Here is a 17,958-nt window from a genome sequence, read left to right on the forward strand (position 1 = left end):
CTACTGTCCACATTTACCTGATTTTTTCCTGTAAACTCTGAGTAATTCAGTTTTCCTGCGTTGAACATTGTTTTTCTTCAATTTTCTTGTACTGTTGTATTCAGTTTTAGTTCATGAATTGTAATCATTCATCAGGGCATCCACATTTAAACATATAGGGTGCACACCGTGATTTTGGACGGCATGTCTATAATGCTAAAATCCTGTTTCTGTATTAATATGTTATCTTCATTTTAAAATAACATATTTATCCTATTTTATCTCTATCATTTACTGAGTTTTTATTTCTCATTAATTTCTAGGTTATTGAATTTTGCTTTTTATTTTCTTTTCTCTTGTAAATTTCAGTCTCCTGAAATATCTACCATTTTCATTTTTACATAACCTTTCCTAGTCAGTGACATAATAAATTGTTTGTGATTTCTAAAATAATTAGCTAGAAATAATCAAGAAATGAAAAGTTAGCACATATATAGCTTTTGTGCAACAGTCTAACTTTTCAAGGGAGACAATTTCATATTTTAGCCCATTCCTCCCAGAATAAACATGTAATATAGTGATACGCTTGATATTAATACGCCTTATTACTCATTCAGCCTTCATTTATATTTTAACTTACATTAAGCATCTCAAAACTTCAAGGATGTATTAAAAACATTAGTTGACCAGATATGTTCAGAAATATTTGCAGCCTCATTTATAACCTCTTTTTGATAAAATGAAAACAGCTAATATATAAACTACTGTTATTGAAGCTCTATATAATTTTTGTTATATACTTACTTATTTTACTTTGATCTTCATGCACAGTATGAAATCGTAAAAGCAGTAAACATCACCACGCCAACACTCATTAAGATCATTTCTACCAGACCAAGGAGGTTTATTTTTCCAGCCACTTGATTTCTGAACATTGCTCTCTTCTCATCACCAAATGGTGCCAGTCTGTAATCAAGTTAATAATTTTTAGCATTATTTGGGTAGTTTAGTGGAGCAAAATAGTCAAAACCCTCCACTTATGTATCAGTCTTTTTTCAAAACACTGCATACATTTTAGTCGTCTTTATCTGTAAGACAAACCAATGGAAGTCCTTTTGCATGTCAAACAAGGTAATAAATGCCAAGGTGGAATATTTAGAGAGAGAAATATAATCCTCTTCCCTTTAAACATGTTATATAGCAGTTTTCAATACACTGGCTTCACTGATCAATACAATGGTCTTACAGAAATATTTTCCAGTTTTCCAAATGATGTTTCCTAGTGACAGAGGGAAATGGCAAATATCAACAGTTTCCTTCCTCTAAAGGCTTATGAAATGCGTGTCCTAATTCTGTGCCTAATCAGATCCATGATTCACACTAAAAATATCTTGTCAGGTAATAGATAAACTGCCTATACCTACTCAGACCTGGTCTTTATAAACTTGGTTGTCTTTTATTAGCAGTTCAGAATTCACATTGAGTTATTTGGAGTTTCACGTTTGCCTCTTTCCCATCACAGGCAGTATGACAAGAAATAGTGTTTAATAGATGCATTATGAAAATAATCTTAAGTGATAGGAAGTACTTTGTCGTTCTAAAATAAAAACACTGAAATCTAACATAATCCTGACATTTCTGTGTGTCTTGGTTCTCTCAAAATAATTAATTATATAATTAATAATGTATGAACTTGTCCATATGGGTAATGGAAACTCATACTTCAAATACTATACATACTTATTCAATTTTCAAACATCAAAAGCTTTTTCTATATACAAAGAAGTTTACTGTTTTTAGTGACTAATAGATTAAAAAATACTAACCTCATTAAGCCAAAGAACAAGCATCCTATAGTCTGGGTCAGACCCTTTAATGCTCTGTTATATACACTGGAAATAATTATGAAAATTTATACTAATACATTACACATGTATAACAGAAATGTTAGTAATTACTAGTGTAAATGAATGTTCAGAAATTAGTTGCTCTTGCAACTAATTTTTGTTCCCTCTAATAAATCATTTACATTTTAATATGGATGTTTGTCAGACATCTTTCACTCTTATAAATCTTTCTAATACAGATTTCTAATTAAATTAACTTTTTCTAAGCATATATTTTCCCTTTCACAAATTATGCCAGGAAACTAAAATATGAATTCTAGAAACTATTGTCATGGAAATATTTGGACAGCTAGCAAAATGAGCAATGCCACCATATACTCATTCCAAAATGTGTTAAATACCATTTCAATAGAAAATATATATAATTCTAAATTACAAATGAAAGTTACAAGCATTTAATAATTATTTAATGACATTAAGCCAAAGAGAAGTTGACATTTTATGTTCTTTCCCCTTCCTTTCATAGATATACTCATATTCTTACCAGAAAATACTAAAAATCATAATGAAGCTCGTTCAAGAGACTCACTCAATTTTTCTTGCTGGCTTAACCAGTATATTGATCTGCAGCTGTTTTTCAAGTCATAAAGTAAATCCAGATACCTAAAAAGAGAACAGACTAAAATAATTACCCACTTCCTTTAAAAAAAAGAAGTCTTTTATAAATCCAAAATTTATTTTTACTGTTATGTAGAACCTAAGGTGAAACTGTACTACTTGAAACTTATGAAATTTATTAAATAATTAATTGAACATATTAAATATCACATACATAACTCTCCATAATTAAATTTTATTTGTATATGCCTGTGCATATACAGATGTATACGCATATGCGTATACATGCACACACACAATTCCTTTTCCCAGCCTCGTGTCTAAACTTTAGTTAGATTTGTGATATTTTTCTGATCTGGTTTTGGAGGATCAATAACAACAACAACAATACTGATACCTAGAACTCATACAGTCAATTTAAATCCTGAGCTATACATGTTCAACTATATATCAGCCAGAACCTGTGTATCATCAGTATAATTATAATACTACTTCTATCATTATTTAAACTGAAACATACCTGCTAAAATTCTGGCATGTCATTTAAATTTTGAAAAGGAGAATATTAAAATAAATTAAAAGGTGAAACTGTTACACTATAGGAAATTTAATAGATTTTTTTCCTGACACTAAGTATAATAGATCTTGCCTCAAATGCACATATACCCATAAAATCTCTTTTAATCCTTTGTAATCTACAGTGTCAATTCATAAAAGCAATGCTTGTAATTAAGTATAAAATGAGCATAAAATTGTAATTTATACCAAATTGTTTTAAGCCAGTTAGAATCATTCCATCATTGCTTTCCCTGACCTGTGAACAATTAAAAAGTCTATAAAATTCCACATGCTAAAAAACTAGGCTAGAATTACTGTGACATTTCATAAGCAACAATAGGAAGAGATCAATGTAATTTTCATTGAGGTAAAAGTAAGTAATTTATCAGGATTTTGATGTAATAAATATGATTGAGAGAATGGAGATAATATAATTTTTCCCTCATTTTTAGAAAACAATATTAAACCAATCAGATCAATAATGTAGTTGCTTACAGGTTCAGCATCTAAGTACGTACTATGTTCTTCTTCATTTGGACTTAAGCCTTCAAAAGATTCTGTAATTTCAGGACTTGCATGTAAAAAATGAGGAAGTGAAATGTACACAGGTTTTCCTGAAAACAAGTTTTAACAGACAATCGGGATAAATCATTTTCCTCATTACACATACCTCTCAGAAAAGATTTCCTTGAAAATAAAGCTTTTTAAGTTAAAAAAGAAATGCCAATTTGGCTTTGAATACTAATTGGAGGGTCAGGGTAAGGGAAGATTATAACATCTAATCACTTTTGAACAAAAATAAAGTTTAAACTTCTCCTAGTAACCAGTCAATTGATGTCTGTTGTTCATCGCGTTGGTGTTTATTTTAAATATGCAAAGCTTAGCTGTTGAACACAAAGTTACAACCATATACCTTCATGTTTCAGGCAGTAATATGTCTATGGACTGAGAATTTATTGAAGAGGTTTTTCTCTCTTTAGTCACACTAACTCCAACATGAAGTAGGTGAGCAAAATAAGATAGACTCCAAATTTCGTGTTTGAGTCAATTCTTCTTTCAGAGACATCCTGAAATATACTTATTTTTATTGACCATTTTCTAGGGTAGAAAAAGTTAGAAAAATGTCAGCTGGATAAATTGGGATGCAAAAAGTATTCTGGGAACTATTTTCATTTCACCCTAAATCTAAAAGGAGCACAGGGTTTCTGCACAGCAAAGGAAACCATCAAAAATGAAAAGGCTACCTATGGGATGGGACAAAATATTTGCAAACCACATATCCCATTAGTGATTAACATTCAAAATATACAGGGCATTCACACAACTCAAAAAAATAAATAATCCAATTTAAAAATGCATGAAGGACCTAAAGTTATATTATCCAAAGTAGCACAGGGAAATATCAGTATGGTTTTACCTAACAGTAACTAAGTTTTGCAACACTGAAACAACTGGGAGCTTGAAAGCGGTACAAAAATCAGAACAAAAATATCCTACCATCACCCTAACTTTCTGCCCTTATTGCTTTCTCACTTTAAATTTCTAGTGGAAAGGAATCCCGGGTGAAGTTTACATTTTAAAGAATAATGCAAATTATGCCATGGATAGTGACACTGAGAACTTGTACTCACCTTCTTTGCATTTGCTAACATCTAGCACACCATATAAGGTATAGTCTTTGGAGGTAATTGTTTCTGTGCAGAAACAATGGTTGCCTGGATTTTGAAGTGGAGATGCAAAAGCCCTGGATGGAAAAATGAATCTACACACAGGGATTCCTATCAGATCAATTTTGCCTTCAAACACAGCATAGAATGATCTAAACACAGATAAGAAAGAGCTTCATTCTGGGAAACTGAACTTCATTCTGGAGATCCATCTTTTCCTATTTTTGAATTTATATCATTGCTTTAACTTACAAAAATTAGATATAATCTTGTTAGAATTCATGCTTAAATCTTAGGGAAAAAAAATCTTGGGAAATTTTAAGGCTTAGCAGAACTGTACTTGAGTATGAGCTATTCTTATCTTTGTTTTCAAAAGCTTCTCAGATTATTTTTTGCTTATGAACTACCAGAGAGTATTTATATTGAAGACATTTCTCATAGTTAGTTTCCTCTATGGACTAAATATTTATATGACTCCCTCAAATCCTTTATTTTTGCCCAATTTAAATGAAATAAACATAAAGTTTCAATCTTCCAAAGCTTAATCCTGGAGAGAAAGGCTGCTCACTTGCTGGGGTCCATGCATGTGGGTGTTTATTGTATGTCTCCTACGCTCCATTGTTTACTACGTGTCCACCATAACCCCTAAGTTTGTTGTCTAAGCTGTGAGTCTGTTTCTGTTTTGTAAATAAATTCATTTGTATCATTTTTTTTTAGATTCTACATATAAGCAATACCACATGGTATTTGTCTTTATCTGTCTGGCTTATTTCACTTAGTATGATATCTCCAAGTCCATCCATGTTGCTGCAAATGTCATTATTTCATACTTTCTAATGGCCGAGTAATATTCCACTGTATATATGTACCACATCTTCTTTATCCATTCATCTGTCCATGGAAATTTAGGTTGCTTCCATGTCTTGGCTATTGTCAACAGCGCTGCAATGAATATTGAGGTTCATGTATCCTTTTGAACCACGTTTTTCTCCGGATATATGCCCAGGAGGGGGATTGCTGGATCATATGGTGGCTTTATTTTTAGTTTCTTAAGGGACCTCCATACTGTTCTCCATTGTGGCTGTACCAGTTTACATTCCAACCAAGAGTGTAGGAAGATTTCCTTTTCTCCACAACCTCCCCAGGCTTTATTTGTGGATTTTTTGATGATGGCCATTCCTATCAGTGTGAAGTGATATCTCATTGTAGTTTTGATTTGCATTTCTCTCATAGTTGATGATGTTGAGCATCTTTTGATGTGCCTCTTGGCCATCTGTTTGTCTTCTTTGGAGAAATGTCTATTTATATCTTCTGCCCAATTTTTGATTGGGTTGTTTGTTTTTTTGATATTTAATGATTTTTTTTTTTTTTTCCGGTACGCGGGCCTCTCACTGTTGTGGCCTCTCCCGTTGCGGAGCACAGGCTCCGGACGCACAGGCTCAGCAGCCATGGCTCACGGGCCCAGCTGCTCCGTGGCATGTGGGATTTTCCCGGACCGGGGCACAAACCCATGTCCCCTGCATCGGCAGGTGGACTCTCAACCACTGCGCCACCAGGGAAGCCCTGTTTTTTTGATACTGAGCTGCATGAGCTGTGGAAGATTTTGGACATTAATCCCTTGTTGGTTGCATTGTTTGCAAATATCTTCTCCCATTCTGTGAGTTGTCTTTTCGTTTTGTTTATGGTTTACTTTGCTGTGCAAAAGCTTCTGAGTTCAGTTAGGATTTATTTATTTTTCTTGTGATTTCCATTACTGTAGGAGATGGCTCAGAAAAGATATTGCTGTAATTTACATCAGAGAGTGTTCTGCCTATGTTTTCCTCTGAGAGTTTTATAGTATCCGGTCTTACATTTAGGTCTTTAATCCATTTTGAGTTTATTTTTGTCTATGGTGTTAAAGGATGCTCTAATTTCACTTTTTTTTAACATGTAGCTGTCCAGTTTTCCCAGCACTATTTATTGAAGATACTGTCTTTTCTCCATTGTGCAGTCTTGCTTCCTTTGTCATAGATTAATTGACCACAGGTCTGTGGGTTTATTTCTGGGCTTTCTAGCCGGTTCCATTGATCTATATTTCTGTTTTTGTGCCAGTACCGTACTGTTTTGATGACTGTAGCTTTGTAGTATAGTCTGAAGTCAGGGAGCCTGATCCTCCAGCTTCGTTTTTCTTTCTCAATATTGCTTTAGCTACTCAGGGTCTTCTGTGTCTCCATACACATTTTGAAATTTTTGTCCTAGTTCTGTGAAAAATGCCATTGGTAATTTGATAGGGATTGCATTGAATCTGTAGATTGCCTTATGTAGTATAGTCATTTTGACAATATTCGTTCTTTGAATACAAGAACATGGTATATCTTTCCATCAGTTTGTGTCATCTTCAATTGCTTTCATCAGCATCTTATAGTTTCAGAGTATAGGTCTTTTGTCTCCTTCAGTAGGTTTATTCCTAGGTATTTTATTCTTTTTGATGAAATGGTAAATGGCGTTGTTTCCTTAATTTCTCTTTATGATCTTTCCTTGTTAGTGTATACAAATGCAAGAGATTTCTGTGTATTAATTTTGTATCTTGCAACTTTACCAGATTCATTGATGAGCTCTAGTAGTTTTCTGGTAGCATCTTTAGGATTTTTTATGTGTAGTGTCATGTCATCTGCAAACAGTGACAGTTTTACTTCTTCTTTTCCAATTTGGATTCCTTTTATTTATTTTTCTTCTCTGATTGCCATGACTAGGCCTTCCACAACTATGTTGAATAATAGTGGCAAGAGTGGACATCCTTGTCTTGTTCCTGATCTTAGAGGAAATGCATTCATCTTTTCACCATTGAGTACGATGTTAACTGTATTTTTGTCATATATAGCCTTTATTATGTTCAGATAGGTTACCTCTATAGCCACTTCCTGGAGAGTTGTTTTTTTTTTTTTTATCATAAGTGGATGTTGAATTTTGTCAAAAGCTTTTTCTGCATCTGTTGAGATGATCATATGGTTTTTATTCTTCAATTTGTTAACATGGTGTATCACACAGATTGATTTGCGGATATTGAAAAATCCTTGCATCCCTGGGATAAATCCCACTTTAGCATGTTGTGTTGTCCTTTTAATGTATTGTTGGATTTGGTTTGCTTGTATTTTGTTTAGGAATTTTGTGTCTATGTTCATCAGTGATATTGGCTTGTAATTTTCTTTTTTTGTGGTGTTTTTGTCTGGTTTTAGTATTAGGTTGATGGTATCCTCATAGAATGAGTTTGGGAGTATTCCTTCCTCTGCAACTTTCTGAATAGTTTGAGAAGGAGAGGTGTTAACTCTTCTCCAAATGTTTGATAGAATTTGCTTGTGAAGTCATCTGATCCCGGACTTTTGTTTCTTGCAAGTTTTTAATCAGTTTCAATTTCAGTACTTGTGATTGGTCTTTTCATATTGCTATTTCTTTTTGGTGCAGTCTTGGGAGACTGTACCCTTCTAAGAATTTGTCCATTTCTTCCAGATTGTCCAGTTAGTGACATATATTTGCTTGTAGTTGTCTCTTATAATTCTTTGTATTTCTGTGGTGTTTGTTGTAAATTTTCTCCTTTTTCACTTCTAATCTTATTGATTTGAGCCCTCTCTCTTTTTTTACTTTATGAGTCTGGCTAAAGGTTTATCAATTTTGTTTACCTTTTCAAAGAACCAACTTTTAGTTTTATTGATCTTTTCTATTGTTTTCTTCATTTCTATTTCATTTATTTCTGCTCTGATTTTTATGATTTATTTCCTTCTACTAACTTCAGGTTTTGTTTATTCTTCTTTCTCCAATTGCTTTAGGTGTAAGGTTAGGTTGTTTATTTGACATTTTTCTTGTTTCCTGAGGTAAGATTGTATTGCTATAAACTTCCCTCTTAGAACTGCTTTTGCTGCTTCCCATAGCTTTTGGATTGTCAGGTTTTCATTTTCATTTGTCTCTAGGTATGTTTTTTATTTCCTCTTTGATTTCTTCAGTGATCCATTTGTTGTTTAGTAGCATGTTGTTTAGCCTCAAACTGTGTTTTTTTACAGTTTTTTTTTTAATTATAGTTGATTTCTAATCTCATAGCATTGTGGCTGGAAAAGATGCTTGATATAATATCAGTTTTCTTAAGCTTACCGAGGCTCATTTTGTGGCCCAGTGTGTGATCAATCCTGGAAAATGTTCCATGTGCACTTGGAACAGTATATTCTGCTGCTTTTGAATGGAATGCTCTCTAAATATCAATTAAGTCCATCTGGTCTAATTTGTGTTTTAAAGCCTGCGTTTCCTTTGGTCTTCTTTCTGGATGATCTGTCCATTGATGAACGTGGGGTATTAAAGTCCCCCACTATTATTGTGTTACTGTCAATGTCTCCTTTTATGGCTGTTAGTATTTGCCTTATATATTAGGGTGCTCCTATTTTGGGTGCATATATATTTACAATTGTTTTATCTTTTTGGATTGATCCCTCGATCATTATGTAGTGTCCTTCCTTGTCTCTTGTAACAGTCTTTAACGTCTATTTTGTCTGATATGAGTATTGCTACTCCAGCCTGAAGTGTGTCTCTTGTAGACAGCATATATATGGGTCTTGTTTTTGTATCCATTCAGCAAGCCTGTGTCTTTTGGTTGGAGCATTTAATCCATTCACATTTAAGGTAATTATTGATGTGTATGTTCCTATGACCATTTTCTTCATTGTTTTGGGTTTGTTTTTGTAGGTCCTTTTCTTCTCTTGTGTTTCCCACTTAGAGAAGTTCCTTTAGGATTTGTTGCAAAGCTGGTCTGGTGATGCTGAATTCTCTTAGCTTTTGCTTGTCTGTAAAGCTTTTGATTTCTCTCTTGCATCTGAATGTGAGCCTTGCTGGGTAGAGTATTCTTCGTTGTAGGTTCTTCCCTTTTATCACTTTAAATATGTCATGCCACTCCTTTCTGGCCTGCAGAGAAAGCAGCTGAGAAATCAGCTGAATCAGTTTCTGCTGAGAAATCAGCTGATAATCTTATGGGAGTTACCTTGTATGTTATGTGTTGTTTTCCCCTTGCTGCTTTTAATATTTTTTCTTTGTCTTTAATTTTTGTCAATATGATTACTATGTGTCTCAGTGTGTTCCTCCTTGGGTTTATCCTGCCTTGGACTCTGTGCTTCCTGTACTTGGGTGACTGTTTCCTTTCCCATGTTAGGGAAGTTCCCAGCTATTATCTCTTACAGTAATTTTTTGGGTCCTTTCTCTCTCTCTTCTCCTTCTGAGACCACTATAATGCGAACGTTGGTGTGTTTAATGGTGTCCCAGAGGTCTCTTAGACTGTCTTCATTTCTTTTCATTCTTTTTTCTTTATTCTGTTCTGCAGCAGTGATTTCCACCATTCCGGCTTTCAGCTCACTTACCTGTACTTCTCCCTCAGTTACTCTGCTATTCATTCCATCTAGTGTAGTTTTCATTTCAGTTATTGTATTGTTCATCTCTGTTTGTTTGTTCTTTAGTTCTTCTAGTTCTTTGTTAAACATTTCTTGCATCTTCTTGATCTGTGCCTCCGTTCTTTTTTCCAAGATATTGGATCATGTTCACTGTCACTACTCTGAATTCTTTTTTGGGTAGATTGCCTATCTCCATTTCACTTAGTTGTTCTTCTGGGGTTTTATCTTGTCCCTTCATCTGGGACATACTTCTCTGCCATTTCATTTGTCTAATTTTCTGTGATTGCAATTTCCATTCTGCAGGATGCAGGATTGTAGTTCTTGCTTCTGCTCTCTGCCCCTTGGTGTATGAGGCTGTCTAAGCAGCTTATGCAGGCTTCCTGGTGGAAGGGTCTTGTTCCTGCCCACTGGTGGGTTGAGCTGGGTTTTGTCCCTCTGGTGGGCAGGGCCATGCTCATGAAGATGTCAAGCAGCCTGTCTGCTGATGGTTGCAGCTGTGTTCCTGCCTTCTTCATTGTTTTGCTTGAGGCGTCCCAGCACTGGAGCTTACAGACTGTTGGATCAGGTTAGGCCTTGGGGAGGAAATGGCGGCCTCCAGGAGGGTTCATGCCAATGAGTACTCACCAGAATTGCCACTGCCAGTGTCTTTGTTTCCACCATGAGCCACAGCTGCCCCCCACCTCAGCAGGAGGCCCTCCAATACTAACAGGTAGGTCTGGCCCAGAGTCATATGATGCCACTGCTTTTTTCTGTAGGTCCTGGTGTGCCTGGGACCTTGTGTGTGCCCTCCAAGAGTGGAGCTTCTGTTTTCCCCAGTCCTGTGGAATTCCTGCAGTCAAACACCATGGCCCTTCAAAGCCAGATTCTCTGGGTCTCCTCCTCCCTTTGCCAGACCCCCAGGCTGGGAAGCCTGGCATGCGGCTCAGGACTTTCAATCCTGAGGGAGAACTTCTCTGGTATTATTATTTTCCAGTTTGTGGGTTGCCCACCTGACAGGTATGGGATTCAGTTTTATAGCAATTGTGCCCCTCCTACTGTCTTGTTGTGGCTTCTTCTTTGTCTGTGGATGTAGGGTATCTTTTTTGGAAGTCTCTAGTTTTTTTTTTTGGTTTTTTTTTTGGTGGTGGTTGTTCAGCAGTTAGTTGTGATTTGGGTGTTTTTGAAAGAAGGGGTGAGCTCACATCCTTCTATCCTGCAATCTTACCAGCCAATCAACCCAGAAATTTGTACACATGTAATTTTTAAATCCTCCAGTAGCCACATTTAAAACTGATAAAAATATCAGTTATATTTTATTTAACCCAGTATATCCAAAATAATATCATTTAATGTATAATCAATATAAAAATTAACAAAATCTAAAGATCCAGTGTGTACTTTATACTTATAGCACATTTCAGTTTGTACCAGTCACATTTCAGGTACTTAATAGTGACAGGTTACTAGCTGCTACCATATTCAACAAGTCTGTATACTATACTATTCAATGGTATTCAATTTTGTATTAAATTTTCCCACTCCTTAAAAATAAATGAAAGTTTAAAAAAAAACAATGGCAAAATCACATGTTGTTAAAACTGTGATTGTGTTTTTCTATCCAATCAGTAGAGTGGCAATTTCCTTACCTTGAGCTTCCTTTACAAGTTCTTTTGGTAAATGTTCTTACTGTCGATTGTGATTCATTCACCTAACCTTATGCTGATTAATGTTTTTTAAATCATTTATTGAAGTTCTCTCACTAAACAGAATTTTATGCAAATAGTTTGAAAATGTATACATCAAAATAAAAAGGGCATTTTTTGAGTTTATTGAACCTCTACAATTGTTAAGATCCATGGCACACACTGGATATAAGAAGAAATAACTAGATAATTCCTCCATTTACTCCACAAATGAATATCAGTAAAATGAGCCACCACTGAATGTGTTTGTTCAAAACAGTAAGATGGGCATTGTCTACAACTGCCTTCCAACACCTTAGCCATTAAAGGAAAATAATACATCAAAAAGCCTTAAAAATCATCTGAAGTATTATCGAAGATTATGTCATAATGACACCATAAAGTATGTCATAATGACACCATAAAGGTCATGACCGTAAGATAGTGGATACTAGCAGGACTCTTTTTTTAAAAAAATACATTCAAATGTAAATCAATATTTTCATTTTATGTCTCTTTAAGCTTATTAAAGAAGGTATAGGAAGTACTTCTAAATCATGATAAAAATGTTGGAATTTTTCCATTTTATCAGTCTATTTTCCTAGTGCTATAACCAACAGTCTCTCTCACACAGATTCTGTCTGAGTCCCTGGCCTGTCCAAACTACCCCTGCTCCTTGTTTGTTTTACTTCTGTTTTCCTCTTAGATACTTTTAACTTCATGCCTGATGCTCATATATTTATATTATGGTCATTAATGAATCCTCCAATTCCTGTTTTAAAACTTCACTACTTCTTAGTTTTGGACAAAGTTTTTAAATACATTTTTTAAACTCATAATAAATACTATTTAAAAGAAGCACAGTATATTTTTCTCTGTATCGAAGGATTGAAGTTTATTCTTAGGAAATTACTAAAGTTAGTGGTATTGGGACACCTTTATTGGTATTGGGACATTATTCACAGAAACGCATCACTTGGAAAGGAATTTCTTCACCCATCCCCATGGCTCAAAGCTCTGCAAATCAATCAATCAGTGGTTTTGCTGTTGTTGTTTTTTTTCCTAGAAGAGTGTTAACAAAATTAAACATGCAAAACTCAGCAATACCTTTGTGAAAATGAACATTCCCTGTGTTTCCTTTTTATTCCCTACCTTTTACATAACTTTGTTTTAACATTTTTCATCTTCATTATATATTTTCCTATAAAGTATTGCCTCACCAGCTTTGTAAACATTATGCTCTGCTTCTGTTGATATTTCTTAGTAGCTGAAAGCTCGCCTCTGATTTTAATTACCTCATTTTGATTCCCCTTGCTTTTTAAACCTTAATTCTTAAACTAATAGGCATATGTGTACTTTGCTTTTCTTCAAGGAGAATAATAAGTTGGATCTAACTATACTTTAAATCTAAATCATAGCACCTTCTTTCTTCCCAACTCTAATTCAGAATGTTCATTTGTGCATACATTTTTCATGGTTAGTACCTTGGTTAGTATGTATGTAACCTTGTTTTTGTTGCTTCTGTTGTTCTTTTCTCTGTAATTCTGATCATCTTATTCAAAATAGATGGCTCTACTTGGAAATTCACTGATTCTACTTCATATTGAAACCTCCCCTTGGATGTATGTTTACCTTTTGTAATTATACTGATTTTTAAATTCTTTCAGTTTTAAATTATTATCTATACAGTATATACAAAACATGTGAACAGTAACTACTACTCTAAGTTTTTCTAACCCCTTACTTCTGCGGCCAGGAAGGCAGTTAATTAAGTAAAGTTTTTACAAAGCAAACATTTCCCTAGGAATGCAGTAAAGGTTTATCCTCAGTGGTTAATCTTGAGAAATTCAGTCACATTAGACAGACATTTACTAAGCCTGTATAAGAACAGAGATTCTGAATTATGTTGTAGGGATATAAAGACAGGTAAATGCATACCCCTCCAGAACATTGTAGGTACGATGGTGGATTTATGGGAGAAAGGAGGTAATTTCACTGTGATTATTACCACAAAAGAAATGCCCTTACCTGTACCATTACTCATGTCACAATCGCTTGCCCGCTAAGAGACATGCCTTAGGAATAAAAAATTAAAAAAAAAAAAGGAAATGAACATTGTCATTCCAAGAACACCATATCACATTACTTTGTCTATTATAATTCAGTACTTCTGCTAAAATAATAAATATTGATTAGACTAGATGTGACAAATGCTAAGTTTAAGAAATATTCTAAATCATTTGGTCTATGTTTTGTTTGCAGTTTTCATCTTGTTGAGATAAATGCAGTGCCTGTTACCATTAAGTGACCAGATTATACAATACAAACTGCCAAATGTTAGTTAGAAACAATTTGGAGCAGCCAGAGTTCTTCAAAAAAGGTTGAGAAATATTTATCAGAAATTTAGATCTCTTCTTAGGTTAAGTTTTTTTTGTTGCAATGGGAGAAGTGGATTGTATCATAGTATGTTGAGTGTTCAACTGAATAGGAAAATATTAAGTGGATAACTGATGCAAATTCAGTATGAGGGAGAAGAGGGCAGTGTGGAGGAGGACAGAAAGAAGCAGATGTTTGATCAATAGCTATTGGAAACATGCAGATAATCAATTTATACTTTTCCCCTCTTTTAACTCTTGCATGAACTGACATTAAAGTAGGACAAAGTTTATTAATTTATACTTTGGTATCTACTTAAGATGTTTGTATTGTTTCCTGGTATATATACATATAACAGTAGAGATAGTTTGCCACTTTTTGATGATGGAAAACAGGTTTTTCAAACTCCTAACATACCATCCAGTAAGATGTCAAGGCAAGCTGTTGCTTCTTTTTTAAACAGAGTAAGCTATTAATCATGCTCAGTCTTGCCATGGTCAGTTAAATTAACCTTATCATAATCTTAAACTCATGTGAAATTCTTACTCCAATTAGGAGCATATAGTAACTCTCCTCAAAACCTCTCTGTGATATTGAAATGGAAGAAATGCTCACTTTCGTCAGTATACAAACACTATGTGATATCCCCTAAAATGAGCATTTAGAAGTGTTTGTTTTCCTCCATTAGACTTTTCTATTAAAAAAAAAAAGTGACTATGGACTCTGTAGAAGAAAAAGGGTTACATGAGTTAGTATTTAACTGTTTTATGCAAATTTTAGATAGGAACTCAGTGTGAGGTAATGGTTACTTAATTAATAAAAAGATTTCATCTCTTTTGATTTTGATTACTTTATTCTTCGTCAAGAAGTCACTGATGTAAAACTCATTTTAACTTTGAGGAGAAAAGGCTTTTTCTTGATATTTATTGGGATTCTTCCTATTTTAGATATATGAATAAGGTGTCTCCAGATAAACAGTCAGGAGCTAGGGAAAAGTAGGAAATCATGGCTATATGAACATATCTCATTCTACTGCTACTTCACAGGAGGCGTGCTCTCTATCAAGTTTAATATGTCAATGTTAGAGCAGGACATAGTAATTCCATTTTCATATTGATAAAGTTTTAAAAAGCTGAGTTATCAATATATAAAATTATTTCAAGAAAAATTTGAAGGGGAAAGTCATGAAAGCATTGGCATGGATTCATTTAGCTTCCATCTTTATAGACATATTTAGTCATGTCCCTGGAATGAACAATTTTTATATTTCATGCTCAGTAAAGAAATAAAACAACAGTAAGATGTATTTTCCTACCTGTTGGATGATAAGTTGACATTTTGACTTTCTTCCTTTTCATTTGCAGTTATGTAATTGTATGAGTGCACAATAACGCTGGTTATGCAGCAGAGATGGAAGTAGTCCCTTTAGATTTCTTTATGTAAGAGACCCTGTGCATAAAGGTCAACCCTCAAGTGGGGCTGATACTCAGCACCTATGCACTAGTAGGACTGGTCGTCGCAACTAAAGGGTTAACGCCTGGCAGAACGGGAGTTTCTAGGACTGAGATACAGGCAGATCTGTTCCATAGGTTGGTGCCTGTGCCTTACCAGTTGTTAAACAAGTTTCTTGCCTGCCTTAGAGTATCCTAGTGACACACACACACTTTGTGTGAATACTTACTTTATGCCTTTAAATGTGTCAATTATGGCAATATGGCTTATGTAGTCTTTTCCATTGAAAACTTTATAAACTCCATCTGAAGTGTTGTGGTCTGAAAAGATATGTACAAGAAAAAATTACTTCTAGAGCAAGCCGTATTTTCCAAGTTATAAAATATGTAATTAACTCACTTTTGCATTTCTCAAACACTGGTTCTTCATAATTATTTTATGTGATTTGAAATATATATGCAATAAAATTTTAAAATTATTGGTCTTTCACATTTTAAAAAGACAGAATGTAAAAGGTGCCTAGAAATAGCTGTAGATGCTGAGACAAAGGTAGAAAATAAATATCAGAAACTGACGTGATCGAACTCCAGCACTCTTTGTTGTAATTAAGCCAGAAAGGCCATTGTGATCACTACTCCTATTATATTGAGATGAGAGGATAGTGAACAAAACCTACGAGAACAATGACAGATTTCTAGAAGTTTTCTCAATGTTATGATCTCTAATAAGTGGTTACTAAAGATTAGGTACATAGAATTAAAAACAGAATTAGCCAAGGAAAGAAGAGTATTTGAGTTAAATAATAGTAACTGAATTAATTATTCCTCAAGGCTTTCTATACTTATATTTAATTGATATATAAGCTTGCAATCCTAAAAACCATCTAAAATATAATAACAGCAATGAATTAGAAAATATAACAAATATCTCATATAGTGACAAGTGAAATCATACTCAGTTTTTCAGTTCAGTAGTCATCTTGTTCTATTCGTGACTCATAATGTTAAGCTATAACTAAATACATCACCAAGTTCACATTTTTAAAAATCTCCTAACTGCCATTTCATGACATTTGTAGAACTAGGAGTTCATATCAACTAATTTTATGAACATATGACATTGCTGAGTTATCATTCTCATGTAAATTTTGAGTAACTTTTAAGTTTACATTAAAACAAATTTGTAAGAGGTCTAGAGAAGGAGGAATGATATGATAAATACATTTAACACAAATATATGGCATTAAGCTTGATTATTTATAGATAGGAAATCAAAGCCAAAACTGTATTCAAAGCCTTACCAGCTTACCATCTAATTTTAGACAATTTATGTATTTGTCAAAGAATGGAAACTTGATTAAATGTCAGCTTCTTAATTTTAATTGTTAAATTCAGATACGTAAATTTTCCCAACTAGTATAGCTGAGTTCATGTGAGATAGAGACTTTTAAGTAATTAGAATATGTATTCCCAGATCAGAAATACACACTAAATAATAAAATTATGAATTGCCAATGCCACCATATTTATCCAGTTAAAGTCTAACAATATCGACATTCATATTTGGTACTCACAGGATAAAACACACCAACTGTAGTAGTAATAGGGTGTGGAATCGAGCTCAAGAATGGATCCTTATAGCCCCGCAATAGTTCTTTCAAACTTCTCTTTTGAAACATAGAAGAGCTTGATCTTGTGATAAGTAAATTGAGTACTCCTTGAATAAATACATTTGGATAGAGATGGGGTGCAGTCTCCAAAAATGAAATCACGGTTTAAGACACCAATTGCAGTATCAGACTTTTAACAAATAAATGGAAAATACTAGAATTTAGTTTAATAAAAGAAAGGGCCATAATTCAAAATAATGCCATAAGAACACATTGTCATAAAAATGACAAAATAAATGATATCTAATGATAGCTCTAATCATGAGATTAATTACAGTGGATTCTAGAGTATTTCAAAACCAGTAATTTCGCTGTTTGTCTACTCGCTGCTACAGCCAGATTGAGAACAGTGAAAGTGTCATTCTCGTTTCCAACTGACAGTGAGGGTTCAAAGATGGTACCATTGGGCTGCCGAAAAGAGACTGTGTGGGTCTCGGAGTCCCACGTTATATTTTCCTTGGCTAGATAACAAACTCTGAAAAACAAAAGTAAATAAAATTCAAAATAATTGTTGCAAGTGAACATTAAGTCTCAAATGCTGTTTATTCATGCAACAAATAATTTTTGAGTGCATAGACTATGTCAGAAATTAGGCTAAACAAGTAGGTTAAAATGATCAGTAGGCCAATGCTGAGCCTCTAGCAAAGTTGAGAAGAGGAATCTTAGATGTGCATAGCAGAGGAGAGGGAATACGTGTTATTATAGTGGGTTACACAGATTCTGTGGGAA

The 17,958-nt window shown here is 34.1% G+C and overlaps 1 long non-coding RNA gene across 2 annotated transcripts in view; it reads right to left on the reverse strand.

Moving 5' to 3' along the window:
- LOC113629413 (uncharacterized) overlaps positions 1-17,701 on the reverse strand; it is a 35,713-nt gene extending 18,012 nt beyond the window's left edge. Inside the window, exons 1-5 of one of the 2 annotated variants that reach the window (XR_003436532.1) lie at positions 17,134-17,701; positions 15,790-15,880; positions 13,761-13,807; positions 2,416-2,489; positions 784-945 (exon numbers count right to left, since the gene is read on the reverse strand). This is a non-coding gene — a long non-coding RNA (uncharacterized LOC113629413). The remainder of the gene's footprint in view (positions 1-783; positions 946-2,415; positions 2,490-13,760; positions 13,808-15,789; positions 15,881-17,133) is intronic. The other variant, XR_003436531.1, reaches the window with a different exon arrangement.
- Positions 17,702-17,958: the final 257 nt, after the last annotated feature.

Source organism: Aethalodelphis obliquidens, unplaced genomic scaffold (assembly GCF_003676395.1).
Source record: "Aethalodelphis obliquidens isolate GAN/ISIS:26980383/991018 unplaced genomic scaffold, ASM367639v1 scaffold27, whole genome shotgun sequence".
Lineage (NCBI taxonomy): Eukaryota > Metazoa > Chordata > Mammalia > Artiodactyla > Delphinidae > Aethalodelphis > Aethalodelphis obliquidens.